Here is a 15,007-nt window from a genome sequence, read left to right on the forward strand (position 1 = left end):
AAATGTTTCCCGTCGACTGGGTTTCAAATACATCCACTTCAGAGAGGTTCAGGTACAGCAGATCCTATACAGGTCCTGTTTGGGGTTTGGCACAAGTTTTATGTTATGTTCTTCCTGACACAACCCCAGTTGTGTCATTTTAAAGTGGAACTACACTTAACGGGTTCAGTGGTTGGAGCACTGGCTTTCTCTGCAGAAAGCTGCCCGTTTAAGACCCGGCTGTGACTGGCACACGATGCCCTTCTCCTGTCCACCCAGCAGTAAAAGGGGTACCTGACTAATAACTGAAAGGTGTAATCTGACGAGGAAAGGAAGCGGCTACTTGACCTCATCATGCAGTGGCCCAGCACTTTTAGAGGTGTGTGTCATCACCCAACTTGCATGATCCACCACAAACACATCACTGCTTACCACAAAGTTGTCACAGCACCACATGTTTGCTGACGGTCCTCAGGGAGTGGCAAATGCTTTGGCCATCAAAACACTCGCACTCGTTGCAGGGTTGCCCCTTCCATGGCGCGCACACACTGTCTGAGTGACAGGCTGGAAAGCACCAAGTTGAAACTCCAAATCCAGGATAAAATGGAAGAAAACTGAAACAAAGTTGATAAAACCCTGGGCAGGACAAAAACGGCACTGAATGGTATGCCTATGGAGCAGGCAGTCGTCAGTATTGGTAGTGAATGCAGGTGTGTGTGTGTGTGTGTGTGTGTGTGTGTGTGTGTGTGTGTGTGTGTGTGTGTGTGTGTGTGTGTGTGTGTGTGTGTGTGTGTGTGTGTGTGTGTGTGTGTGTGTGTGGTCACTCCTGTGTGGGAGCCTTCAGTCGCAAGTATGGAACTCGCCATTGCCTTTAACACCATGACATAATATTTGGCTGTATATATTGCAAACTGCACTATTATGGAATCTATTATATCCATCTATTATGGACAGTAGAGCTTTGCTGGAGAATTTTTAAATCTTGACCCCTTTGTACGTGTTAACTGACACCTACGTGACTATAAACTACCACTTACAAGTTATCATACATCTCTGAGGAGGCTATGGTGCACTGAGTAACTATAACTTTGGAGGTACCAGTTGGGTCAAAATTGGCTTTGGGTCCTATGGATGCTCTGACCCTACGGTCACATTAGCTACAGGCGACAGATGCAAAGCAATGAATTGACGTTCAGAGTTGGTGTTTTGCAGTGACAAGAGACAATAGCTGGTATTCCGCCAGGCAGGCAGGGCCAAAATAGACGACAAGTGTATTTTATGCAAATGACAAGCGATGCAACATGGTAACTGCCAATCTGAGTAAAAAGACAGCGTGGTATCAGCTAGCAGCGTGCTCAAACAAAATACACCAAGATCACATGAAACACTCCATAACGGCTATTAACCGAGAAAAAAGGTTCACTGTTTTTAATCATATTTTGTAAAAGTTAAAGAGAAATAAACACTTGTAAATCTAAAAGCACTGGTTGTGTAACCAGATACTACCTCTGACGTTATTTACAAGACATCTTACAGTGGTGTTAGCATGCTAACTTGCGATACAGGAACATCACTGTGAAAGACATTGTACTGAAACAAATCCAGTGAACTTTTGTTCCGCAAAGCAGTCAAGCATGGAGGAAAAAGTCATAGCGACAGTCTCTGTTTTTTCGGTCCTTTATAAGCTATTATTAAATATTGCACATTTTAATGCCAAATAACCACGAGCTGGCCACATCCCAGGAATGCCCATCAAGCAACTAAAGGCACATGCTTGTTGCCCTCATTTGTCGCTAATGTGACCATAGGATGAGGTCCATCTGTGCCGGTGCTCATCTCTAGATTCCATAATGTGAAGTGGATGAGAGTCACTGACTCCTCCTGGACTGGATGGGATGCCAGTCCGATTCAGGTTTCTTCCCCAGACAACACCAGTACCCCTTTACAGCACAATGCAGACTAAGTGTCTTGTCAAAGGACACAGATGGGTAGCACGAGTGGGATTCAAACCCAAGTCTACATATTTGCAGGCCAGATCCTTAATCCACTCAGCAACCTGCTCTGCAGACTTCATGGACACATTAGGAATTCAAGGATAAAACAGCCTCCTGGTGTTGTTTTTATTTCAAAATATCAATTAATGTGAACTGTTCAAAATGCTATGAAACTAAGAATGTATGTTAGTTTTTGGTTTTTATGCACTGATATGTTTGTGCAGGTTGAATGTAGCTAGTTTCATGTAGATGTCATCCAGAATCTCAGTGATATTGACTTAAATCACAGTTTGGTAGAACAACAGTCCCTTCAGTGTCTTGTTGTTGAGCATGCTTTGTCTTTTTCTAGTTATTTTCCAGCCTGAAGATGACGGTGCCCGCTAACACGATGCTGATGTCTTCTCTCAGCTACGCTATACGGAACGCAGCAACAGCTGCTCGTCTCTATATGTAAGTACTGCAGATTTTTGCTGCGGCCTGGCTGTTGAGATGTTTATGAAATTCAGCTCATTTGCTGGTGCGAGCGTGTGAAGAGCACACATACATTTTTTTTTTTTACAGACGCAGGTGCACACGCACACACACACGCACACACACACACACACACACACACACACACACACACACACACACACACACACACACACAAATGCATACTGTACACAAAGCGACCGAGCTGTGAACCTTCTGACCTCAGCTGCTTCTCATGTGCTGCTTTCCAGACTATTGCAACCTGCGATGGTTATTACTTATGATGCCTGTAGGAAATGGCAAAGTCTAAACGTCACAGTTCACAACACAGCGTGGATAATCTGTTTCCTTAATTTAAAATTGGCTGTAGCGGATGCTTTGGGAGTTGGCAGCATTTCATTGGATCCCAGCCCGTTTATTATACTATGGACCTATACTGATCAAAATGTTCTGCCCCACCAAGCTGTAACTCTAACCCCCCAAAAAACACAGATTAGATGTGCACAAGCATATATATAATGTCTGTAATGGTGTTGATTGTTTTTTTTTGTTTGTTTACTATATCTGACTTTGTTGTTGTTGTTGTTCGTACCAATCAATCACAAATATTTGCTGATTAATATAAGTCAATATAATTTGCATCATCCATCAAGGTTTCTTGGTTGTTGAGATATACAGAAAAAGGTGTTTTTCAGCCATGCTTTCCTTGATCTTTGACCCGACTACTCCAACATCTAATCATCTTTAGATATCTAAAAGGTAAGACCATTCGGCTGCTCTCTTGTTTTCATTTGGGGTTGCCACAGTGGATCTGCATGTTGAACTGGCACAAGTTTTACGTTGGATGCTCTTCCTTATGCAACTCCACATTACTTATCTGTCCAGGAAATATTCCCACCAGACTTGGAAGAAATCCACCCAGCTGTTTTTGAGTTATCTTGTCCACAGACACACACACGCCAGTGAAAACAACACCCTGCCATCGCGGCTTCACCAACATGCAGGACCATTTCAAAGGACGGCGGCACTCATTAAAGTCATTAACGCAACCTGGGCTTGGCATTGGGCACATTTAGCAGCGCTCAGTGAAGATAGGCCTCGTTTTGCTAACACTTGAAGGAACTTTGTCACTGAAAAGTGTTCGCTCTGCTCGTCTTTCACCCGCCTGACGAGCTCACATGTACACACAGTGAGAAACAAAAGTCACGTGCAACTAATGACACTTTTTTCAGTTTGTGGAGGAATGCACAAACACTTTGCAGCTGATTGAAGCACATTCATTTTCACTACGTTGCCTTATTGTCCCGCCTTCACTCACTGGCTACTGCAGCCATCTAGTTCCCTTTGGATTTTCCCATGCTCCGCTATCTTTTCTCAAGTCTTAATCTTTTCATTCTGTCAGGCTGGCTCTCGGCAGCCTCTGCACTATTTCCAAAGGTCTGGGCTTCATGCTAATTGTGTCTCAATGGCAGGGTTACCTCCCACCTACATAATGCACCTTGTTTCCTCTGCTCGGTCTGGACTGCACCATTTTGACCTCATTGAAATTCAGGAGGGAGGAGGACTGTAAATGAAATGCCGGAGGCAACGGCAATGCAAAGCAACATTTATTTTTTAATGTCATTTTCTGCGGGTGGCCTGACTCATGGGACACTTTGAAGCATGAGGTGCATGTGATTGCTGATTTGCAACACACTGTTTTATTTGTGAATTTTCTACATGCATCAACCTTCATCAGGATTTCAGTAACAGTTTAGTTTTTTGACTTTTTTTTTGCAGAAAAAAGGGCAAGTGAGTTAAAGGTTATAAAATTACTTGAGTTGACATGAATGCTGAACGCTTCTTGTAAGTTAAAGGGGAGTCCTATCATGAAACGGGCACAGAAATCAGCCCAATTGTGTCCACACAGACCCTCAGTTGGTTGTTTTTCTTTAGTTGGGGTGATCTCGGCTATCTGGGTCTGAAATGACAGACATGCACCATTAACATCCGTTCAAGTGGAAATGCTTTGATCTTCTCTTCGAGCAATGAAAGAACACAGGGAGAGAAGAATAAAGAAAAAACATCATCAACAATTCAAATTTGCCCAATTATTGGACCATAAATAAAAGCCTAATTACCATGAATTGCTTCCATATTGTTGCTATATTTACAACATTTCTTCTCCCATTTTCTATTTTTTTTTAATTGAGTGAGTAAAACCAGCATTGACTAATATTGCTTTGCTTGTGATAGAGCTGCTTGACTTCATTGTGAAATTGCTGCCCTACTTAAAAATGGAGAATAAATATTTACACAGAATCAATGTGTGCATTTGTTTGGAAACACAAGTTGGAACTTTGCAAACTTAATTTGGGATTGTTGACCATAGAAGTTGTCACATATTTTAAACTCAGGACCTCAATGATGTAATCAGTGTTCCTAAGGAGTCAGAATTCCAAAGATGTACATCAATACACCCAACATTTATATATTTATAGCCAAGTAGCCTCTGTGTACGTGTGTGTGTGTGTGTGTGTGTGTGTGTGTGTGTGTGTGTGTGTGTGTGTGTGTGTGTGTGTGTGTGTGTGTGTGTGTGTGTGTGTGTGTGTGTGTGTGTGTGGCTTCAATCACAGAGAAACTGGAGAGAGGTGACACTTGCCGTTTGGTATGCTTATGTTGGGTCAAGGATGAACTCAGCGAAAACCAAAGTTGATAGAACTCATATTTTTGGAGAAATTAGGGATATTAGGTAAACAGTGAATAATTGATAATTAAATAAATTTTGAACTCACAGGCCATTCCAGCAGTAAATCATCCATATATTAACAGCTAAGTGGTCTCTGTATACGTGCACACGTGTTTGCATACATACATGCATACATGTGTGTGTATAACTTTGATCACGGACAAACTGGGGACAGCTGGCATTGCTGTTTGGTATGCTTATGTGTTTTGGGTCAAGTATTAACGCTGCCAAAACATTGATTGGAAACTACAGATATTATGTAACAACAGTGAACAATGGACACTAATAATTACATTCTGGACTCCACCATTCCAAATCATTATAGAAACTTTGCATAACACTGGTCAACAATTTTTTTTTCTTGCATGGACTTTGAGAACTGATTTAGGCTAATTCTCGGGTACTGAATCCGAATCTGAGCTCAGATTTCCTCTATCACATGACATTGTTTTGCAATTTACATATTCTGCATTCATGGATTATGCAAAAGTTGCTCATTCACTCACGAGGTTGATGCCACTAACAATGCACAAAAGCAACTTCAAAAGCATAGTTTTAAAATCAGGTTTACGAAATGTGAACATATCGTTTATGGCACCAAAGAGGTGTGCAAGACTGCAGCTTTTGCTTCAATGCTTGATACGAGAAACAGGGGAAGCCGGGGCACAGTGGATCACAAATGTTGTTTTGTGGCAGCATAAACACATTATGCATAGGTTTAGGTCATTCTATTGTGGATTTAATACAGCTGTTGTGTGGGCTGCCAGAAAAGGTGGCGGAGGAAATCGTGTGGTTCCGGTTCATCTCAGGACAGACGTCTTCTATCCTCGAGCCTGCCCACACGTCACCCTTGTGATTGACTGTCTGTTAAATTTCACATTCCTCTGTGTTGTGCTCATTCACAACAGTAAAGTGTTCATATTTGACTCTTTCATTGTCCGTTCATTTGCGCCCCCTGTTGTGGGTCCGTGTCACTACACTTTCACAACAGGATATCTCGGCCAGCGTCATGGATCCCGAGGGGCGTCACCCATCTGTTGGACAGCCAATGGAAGAGAGGGTGCACAGGCGTCTGCAGGAGGCGTGCTCGGTGAGTTGCAACAAATCCTCACTGCCTTTACCGCTCGGCTGGATTTGATGACCGAGCAAAACGTCATCCTTAATCGCAGGATGGAGGCTCTCACCACACAGGTGGAAGCGCACGATCAGAGCGCTGCTGCGGCTCCTCCTCCTGCTGACCCTGTGCCCGATATTAACGTTCCACTGGTCGTTCAACAAACCCCCCCACCATCCCCTGAAGCATACATAAGTCCCCCAGAGCCGTACGGTGGTTGTGTGGAGACGTGCGCGGACTTTCTGATGCAGTGTTCACTCGTCTTTGCACAACGACCCGTGATGTACGCATCTGACGCCAGCAAGGTGGCTTATGTTATTAACTTGCTTCGTGGTGAGGCACGCGCTTGGATCACAGCGCTTTGGGAGCACAACTCACGGCTCCTTACCTCTTATACTGGGTTTGTGAGGGAGTTCAGAACAGTGTTTGATCACCCTAACAGAGGAGAGACCGCTTCAACAGTGCTGCTGTCAATGCAACAGGGGCGCCGGAGCGCAGCCGAATATTCAGTCGACTTCCGCATCGTGGCTGCGAGGTCCGGCTGGAATAACGTTGCGCTCCGCGCCGCCTTCATAAACGGACTGTCGTCAGTCCTGAAGGAGCACCTGGTAGCTAAGGAAGAACCGCAGGATTTAAATGGGCTTATCGATCTTGTTATACGGTTAGACAATTGGTTGGAGGAATGCCGTCGGGAGCGAGACGAAGGACGTGGCCGGGCACGCGCCGTCCCTCTCCCTTCCGGGTTCGAAAAGGTTCCGCCCTCCCCACGCTCCACAGCCGCAGCGCTCCGTGGGGCAACAGCTCCCCCTGCTGACATTGCTAGGAAATGCACAGGGCCAAAATGAGAACAGCTGACGGAATGAGGAGGCTGGTCCGTGGGGAGTGTTTTCTCTGCAGCTTAAAAGAGCACATACAGAGAAACTGCCCCAAACGGCCAAAACGACAACACCCGCCCTTAGAGACTGGGCTAAGGGGGGGTCGTAACATTCACGTGGGACACACACATATTGCCACACGACTCCCAGTTACAATCCTGAGCGGGGATTTAACCCTTCAAGCCCCAGCACTGGTGGACACGGGGTCAGAAGGGAATCTGCTGGATAGCAGATGGGCAAGGGAGGTAGGGCTCCCTCTGGTGGCGCTTCCTTCGCCATTGCAGGTGCGGGCACTAGATGGCACCCTTCTCCCTTTAATCACGCACAAGACACAACCTGTAACTCTGGTGGTGTCTGGTGTCGGGAGGAGATCGGGTTTTTTGTGACTCCTTCTACCTCCCGCGTGATTTTGGGTTTCCCGTGGATGTTGAAACACAATCCCCGGATTGATTGGCCGTCTGGGGTGGTGGTTCAGTGGCACGAAACCTGCTATCGGGCGTGTTTAGGATCCTCGGTTCCTTCTGGTTTACATGCTAAGGAGGAGGTCAAAGTCCATCCCAATCTGACCTACATCCGGGACTCATTAGCTGCCGGGCTGATCCGGAACTCCACCTCCCCGATGGGTGCAGGTTTCTTTTTTGTGGACAAGAAGGATGGTGGACTCCGTCCATGCATTGATTACAGGGGGCTGAATGAGATTACGGTTCGCAACCGATACCCATTGCCGTTGTTGGATTCCGTATTCACCCCCCTGCATTGAGCCAAAATCTTTACTAAGCTGGATCTTAGGAATGCGTATCACCTGGTTCAGATCCGGAAGGGAGACGAATGGAAGACAGCATTTAACACCCCGTTAGGTCACTTTGAGTACCTGGTCATGCCGTTCGGCATCACCAACGCCCCCGTGATGTTCCAAGCCTTGGTTAACGACGTCTTGTGGGACTTCCTGCACCGATTCGTCTTCGTATATCTGGACGATATTCTCATCTTTTCTCCGGATCCTGAGACCCATGTCCAGCATGTACGTCAGGTCCTGCAGCGGTTGTTAGAGAACCGACTGTTTGTGAAGGGCGAGAAGTGCGAGTTTCACCGCACTTCTTTATCCTTCCTGGGGTTTATCATCTCCTCTAACTCTGTCGCCCCTGATCCCGCCAAGGTTGCGGCGGTGAGAGATTGGCCCCAACCAACAAGCCGTAGGAAGCTGCAACAGTTCCTCGGCTTCGCTAATTTCTATAGGAGGTTCATTAAGGGCTACAGTCAGGTAGTTAGCCCCCTGACAGCCCTGACCTCTCCAAAAGTCCCCTTCACCTGGTCGGATCGGTGCGAAGCCGCGTTCAAGGAGTTGAAATGACGGTTCTCTACTGCGCCAGTTTTGGTGCAGCCCGACCCTAGCCGCCAGTTTGTGGTTGATGTGGACGCCTCTGACTCAGGGATAGGAGCCGTGCTATCCCAGAGTGAAGAGACCGATAAGGTTCTTCACCCGTGTGCCTACTTTTCTCGCAGGTTGAGGGTTAGGGTTAGGGTTACGGAACTATGACGTCGGCAATCGAGAACTCCTTACGGTGAAAGAGGCTCTTGAGGAGTGGAGACACCTGTTGGAGGGAGCATCTGTGCCATTCACGGTTTTCACTGACCATCGGAACCTGGAGTATATCAGGACCGCCAAGCGGCTGAACCCCAGGCAAGCCCGCTGGTCACTGTTCTTCAGGCATTTTGACTTCTGGATCACCTATCGCCCCGGGACCAAGAACCAGAGATCGGATGCCTTGTCCCGGGTACACGAAGAGGAGGTCAAAACTGCGCTGTCGGATCCACCGGAGCCCATCCTGCCTGAGTCCACTATCGTGGCCACCCTCACCTGGGACGTGGAGAAGATCGTCCGGGAGGCCCTGGCATGAAGCCCGGACCCGGGAACTGGACCAAAAGACAAACTATACGTCCCACCAGAGGCCAGGGCTGCGGTCCTAGACTTCTGTCACGGTTCCAAGCTCTCCTGTCATCCGGGGGTGCGAAGGACCGTGGCAGTTGTCCGGCAGCGCTTCTGGTGGGAGTCTATGGAGGCCGACGTCCGGGAGTACATCCAGGCCTGCACCAGCTGCACCAGGGGCAAGGCTGACCACAGGAAGTCCCAAGGACTGCTCCAACCGCTTCCTGTGCCTCATCGCCCCTGGTCCCACATCGGCCTGGATTTTGTCATGGGCCTCCCACCGTCCCAGGGCAACACCACCATCCTCACGATAGTGGACCAATTCTCCAAGGCGGCCCACTTCGTGGCCCTCCCGAAGCTCCCTACGGCCCAGGAGACAGCGGACCTCCTGGTCCACCACGTCGTCCGTCTGCATGGGATCCCTACTGACGTAGTCTCGGATCGTGGTCCCCAGTTTTCCTCTCACGTCTGGAGGAGTTTCTGCAGGGAACTGGGGGCCACCATGAGCCTCTCGTCCGGGTACCATCCACAGACGAACGGACAGGCAGAACGGGCCAACCAGGAGTTGGAACAGACCCTCCGCTGTGTGACATCCGCGCACCCGACGGCCTGGAGCAACCACCTGGCCTGGATCGAGTATGCGCATAACAGCCAGGTGTCTTCTGCCACCGGCCTCTCCCTGTTTGAGGTGTGTTTGGGGTACCAGCCCCCATTATTTCCTGTGGATGAGGGAGAGGTCGGTGTGCCCTCGGTCCGGGCCCACCTTTGGAGGTGCCGTCGGGTGTGGCGCACAGCCCGTTCTGCCTTGTTGAAGGCCTGGACGAGGGCCAAGACCCATGCAGACCGCCGGCGGTCCCCGGCCCCTGCATATCAGCCCGGGCACGAGGTGTGGTTGTCGACGAAGGACATCCCGCTTCAGATACAGTCACCGAAACTAATGGACAGGTTCATCGGACCCTTCCGCATCCTCAAGGTCCTTAGCCCTGCCACAGTGAAGCTCCAGCTCCCAGCTTCACTGCGGATCCACCCGGTGTTCCACATCTCCAGGATCAAACCGCACCGCACCTCACCCCTCTGTGCTCCCGGTCCGGCGCCGCCTCCTGCCCAGATCATTGACGGGGAGCCGGCTTGGACAGTGCGCCGGCTCCTGGACGTCCGTCGAATGGGCTGGGGGTTCCAATATCTGGTGGACTGGGAGGGGTATGGACCCGAAGAACGCTCCTGGGTGAAGAGGAGCTTCATCCTGGATCCGGCCCTCCTGGCCGATTTCTACCGTCGACACCCCGATAAGCCTGGTCGTTGAGGGGGGGGTCCTGTTGTGTGGGCCGCCAGAAGAGGAGGTACTACTGGCCCACCACCAGAGGGTGCCCTGCCTGAAGTGCGGGCTTCAGGCACAAGAGGGCGCTGCCGCCACGGACACAGCCGGGGGTGACAGCTGTCACTCATTATCTCCTGACAGCTGTCACTCATTCATGCTTCATCATCTCACTCCATAAAACCCGGACGTCATCTCCACCTCATCGCCGAGATATCGTCAAACCGTTCAGGTAGTATTCTCAGCCTTGAAAGGGAACTGTGTATCAGTCTGAACTCTTTTTTGCAGCCGCTTTCCTGTGGTGTTCCGTGTCTGTGTGACCAGCGTTCGGTGTGTCCAACAACGGCTCCGCTGCACACCTCTACCAGATAAGTGGGTAGACAGGAGCTGCACGAGTGTGTGTTAGAGGTGGAGGTGGCATTCCCACTATTGTTGCTACTGGGTGTGCACACACACATATCTTATTGTCTCTGCTCCCTGCCAGCAGTACCAGATCCGACCTTCGAAGACGGTGGCCACCTGGGGACTCGGGACTTGGCGGCTCCAGTATTCTCCAGGTTCGGTGGCGGAGGAAATCATGTGGTTCCGGTTCATCTCAGGACAGACGTCTTCTATCCTCGAGCCTGCCCACACGTCACCCTTGTGATTGACTGTCTGTTAAATTTCACATTCCTCTGTGTTGTGCTCATTCACAACAGTAAAGTTGTTTTCATTGTCCGTTCATTTGCGCCACCTGTTGTGGGTCCGTGTCACTACACTTTCACAACAACAGCAGGTTATTGTTATAATTGTCTTTGGATGTCTTTTTTTTTTGCACTTGCTTGCCTCTACTGGTGGTTGGCTCTCACTGCGGTATTGTATCACTTCCTGTTCCGGAGCACAGCGGTGTTTTTCTGTATCTGTTAGCTGTTTAATCTGCGCAGTTAGATTGATCTAGTTATCTAGATTACGATTTGTTTCCCAGTGTAATCTTTACGTGCCTTAACTAAAGCACTCCTTCTGCTGAATCACCTCTAAATTATTTACACATTATTCACTTTGCGTGTTTTTAGGAATCCGCTAGCTTAGCGTAGCTACTAGCTCTTAGCCGATTTAGCATGGCGGCTTCTCCTGTCTCTCCCGCACTTTTCTGCTCTGGGTGTGAAATGTTTAGTTATTCCTCGGCCTCCTTTAGCAGTAACGGTACTTGTAATAAGTGTAGCTTATTCGTAGCTTTGGAGGCCAGGCTGGGCGAATTGGAGACTCGGCTCCGCACCGTGGAAAATTCTACAGCTAGCCAGGCCCCTGTAGTCAGTGCGGACCAAGGTAGCTTAGCCGCCGTTAGTTCCCCCCTGGCAGATCCCGAGCAGCCGGGAAAGCAGGCTGACTGGGTGACTGTGAGGAGGAAGCGTAGCCCTAAACAGAAGCCCCGTGTACACCGTCAACCCGTTCACATCTCTAACCGTTTTTCCCCACTCGACGACACACCCGCCGAGGATCAAACTCTGGTTATTGGCGACTCTGTTTTGAGAAATGTGAAGTTAGCGACACCAGCAACCATAGTCAATTGTCTTCCGGGGGCCAGAGCAGGCGACATTGAAGGAAATTTGAAACTGCTGGTTAAGGCTAAGCGTAAATTTGGTAAGATTGTAATTCACGTCGGCAGTAATGACACCCGGTTACGCCAATCGGAGGTCACTAAAATTAACATTAAATCGGTGTGTAACTTTGCAAAAACAATGTCGGACTCTGTAGTTTTCTCTGGGCCCCTCCCCAATCAGACCGGGAGTGACATGTTTAGCCGCATGTTCTCCTTGAATTGCTGGCTGTCTGAGTGGTGTCCAAAAAATGAGGTGGGCTTCATAGATAATTGGCAAAGCTTCTGGGGAAAACCTGGTCTTGTTAGGAGAGACGGCATCCATCCCACTTTGGATGGAGCAGCTCTCATTTCTAGAAATCTGGCTAATTTTCTTAAATCCTCCAAACCGTGACTATCCAGGGTTGGGACCAGGAAGCAGAGTTGTAGTCTTACACACCTCTCTGCAGCTTCACTCCCCCTGCCATCCCCTCATTACCCCATCCCCGTAGAGACGGTGCCTGCTCCCAGACTACCAATAACCAGCAAAAATCTATTTAAGCATAAAAATTCAAAAAGAAAAAATAATATAGCACCTTCAACTGCACCACAGACTAAAACAGTTAAATGTGGTCTATTAAACATTAGGTCTCTCTCTTCTAAGTCCCTGTTGGTAAATGATATAATAATTGATAAACATATTGATTTATTCTGCCTAACAGAAACCTGGTTACAGCAGGATGAATATGTTAGTTTAAATGAGTCAACACCCCCGAGTCACACTAACTGTCAGAATGCTCGTAGCACGGGCCGGGGCGGTGGATTAGCAGCAATCTTCCATTCCAGCTTATTAATTAATCAAAAACCCAGACAGAGCTTTAATTCATTTGAAAGCTTGTCTCTTAGTCTTGTCCATCCAAATTGGAAGTCCCAAAAACCAGTTTTATTTGTTATTATCTATCGTCCACCTGGTCGTTACTGTGAGTTTCTCTGTGAATTTTCAGACCTTTTGTCTGACTTAGTGCTTAGCTCAGATAAGATAATTATAGTGGGCGATTTTAACATCCACACAGATGCTGAGAATGACAGCCTCAACACTGCATTTAATCTATTATTAGACTCTATTGGCTTTGCTCAAAAAGTAAATGAGTCCACCCACCACTTTAATCATATCTTAGATCTTGTTCTGACTTATGGTATGGAAATAGAAGACTTAACAGTATTCCCTGAAAACTCCCTTCTGTCTGATCATTTTTAATAACATTTACATTTACTCTGATGGACTACCCAGCAGTAGGGAATAAGTTTCATTACACTAGAAGTCTTTCAGAAAGCGCTGTAACTAGGTTTAAGGATATGATTCCTTCTTTATGTTCTCTAATGCCATATAACAACACAGTGCAGAATAGCTACCTAAACTCTGTAAGGGAGATAGAGTATCTCGTCAATAGTTTTACATCCTCATTGAAGACAGCTTTGGATGCTGTAGCTCCTCTGAAAAAGAGAGCTTTAAATCAGAAGTGTCTGACTCCATGGTATAACTCTCAAACTCGTAGCTTAAAGCAGATAACCCGTAAGTTGGAGAGGAAATGGCGTCTCACTAATTTAGAAGATCTTCACTTAGCCTGGAAAAAGAGTCTGTTGCTCTATAAAAAAGCCCTCCGTAAAGCTAGGACATCTTTCTACTCATCACTAATTGAAGAAAATAAGAACAACCCCAGGTTTCTTTTCAGCACTGTAGCCAGGCTGACAAAGAGTCAGAGCTCTATTGAGCTGAGTATTCCATTAACTTTAACTAGTAATGAGTTCATGACTTTCTTTGCTAACAAAATTTTAACTATTAGAGAAAAAATTACTCATAACCATCCCAAAGACGTATCGTTATCTTTGGCTGCTTTCAGTGATGCCGGTATTTGGTTAGACTCTTTCTCTCCGATTGTTCTGTCTGAGTTATTTTCATTAGTTACTTCATCCAAACCATCAACATGTTTATTAGACCCCATTCCTACCAGGCTGCTCAAGGAAGCCCTACCATTATTTAATGCTTCGATCTTAAATATGATCAATCTATCTTTGTTAGTTGGCTATGTACCACAGGCTTTTAAGGTGGCAGTAATTAAACCATTACTTAAAAAGCCATCACTTGACCCAGCTATCTTAGCTAATTATAGGCCAATCTCCAACCTTCCTTTTCTCTCAAAAATTCTTGAAAGGGTAGTTGTAAAACAGCTAACTGATCATCTGCAGAGGAATGGTCTATTTGAAGAGTTTCAGTCAGGTTTTAGAATTCATCATAGTACAGAAACAGCATTAGTGAAGGTTACAAATGATCTTCTTATGGCCTCGGACAGTGGACTCATCTCTGTGCTTGTTCTGTTAGACCTCAGTGCTGCTTTTGATACTGTTGACCATAAAATTTTATTACAGAGATTAGAGCATGCCATAGGTATTAAAGGCACTGCGCTGCGGTGGTTTGAATATATTTGTCTAATAGATTACAATTTGTTCATGTAAATGGGGAATCTTCTTCACAGACTAAAGTTAATTATGGAGTTCCACAAGGTTCTGTGCTAGGACCAATTTTATTCACTTTATATATGCTTCCCTTAGGCAGTATTATTAGACGGTATTGCTTAAATTTTCATTGTTACGCAGATGATACCCAGCTTTATCTATCCATGAAGCCAGACGACACACACCAATTAGCTAAAGTGCAGGATTGTCTTACAGACATAAAGACATGGATGACCTCTAATTTCCTGCTTTTAAACTCAGATAAAACTGAAGTTATTGTACTTGGCCCCACAAATCTTAGAAACATGGTGTCTAACCAGATTCTTACTCTGGATGGCATTACCCTGACCTCTAGTAATACTGTGAGAAATCTTGGAGTTATTTTTGATCAGGATATGTCATTCAAAGCGCATATTAAACAAATATGTAGGACTGCTTTTTTGCATTTACGCAATATCTCTAAAATCAGAAAGGTCTTGTCTCAGAGTGATGCTGAAAAACTAATTCATGCATTTATTTCCTCTAGGCTGGACTA

This window comes from Thalassophryne amazonica, chromosome 11 (assembly GCF_902500255.1).
Source record: "Thalassophryne amazonica chromosome 11, fThaAma1.1, whole genome shotgun sequence".
Classification (NCBI taxonomy): Eukaryota; Metazoa; Chordata; class Actinopteri; order Batrachoidiformes; family Batrachoididae; genus Thalassophryne; species Thalassophryne amazonica.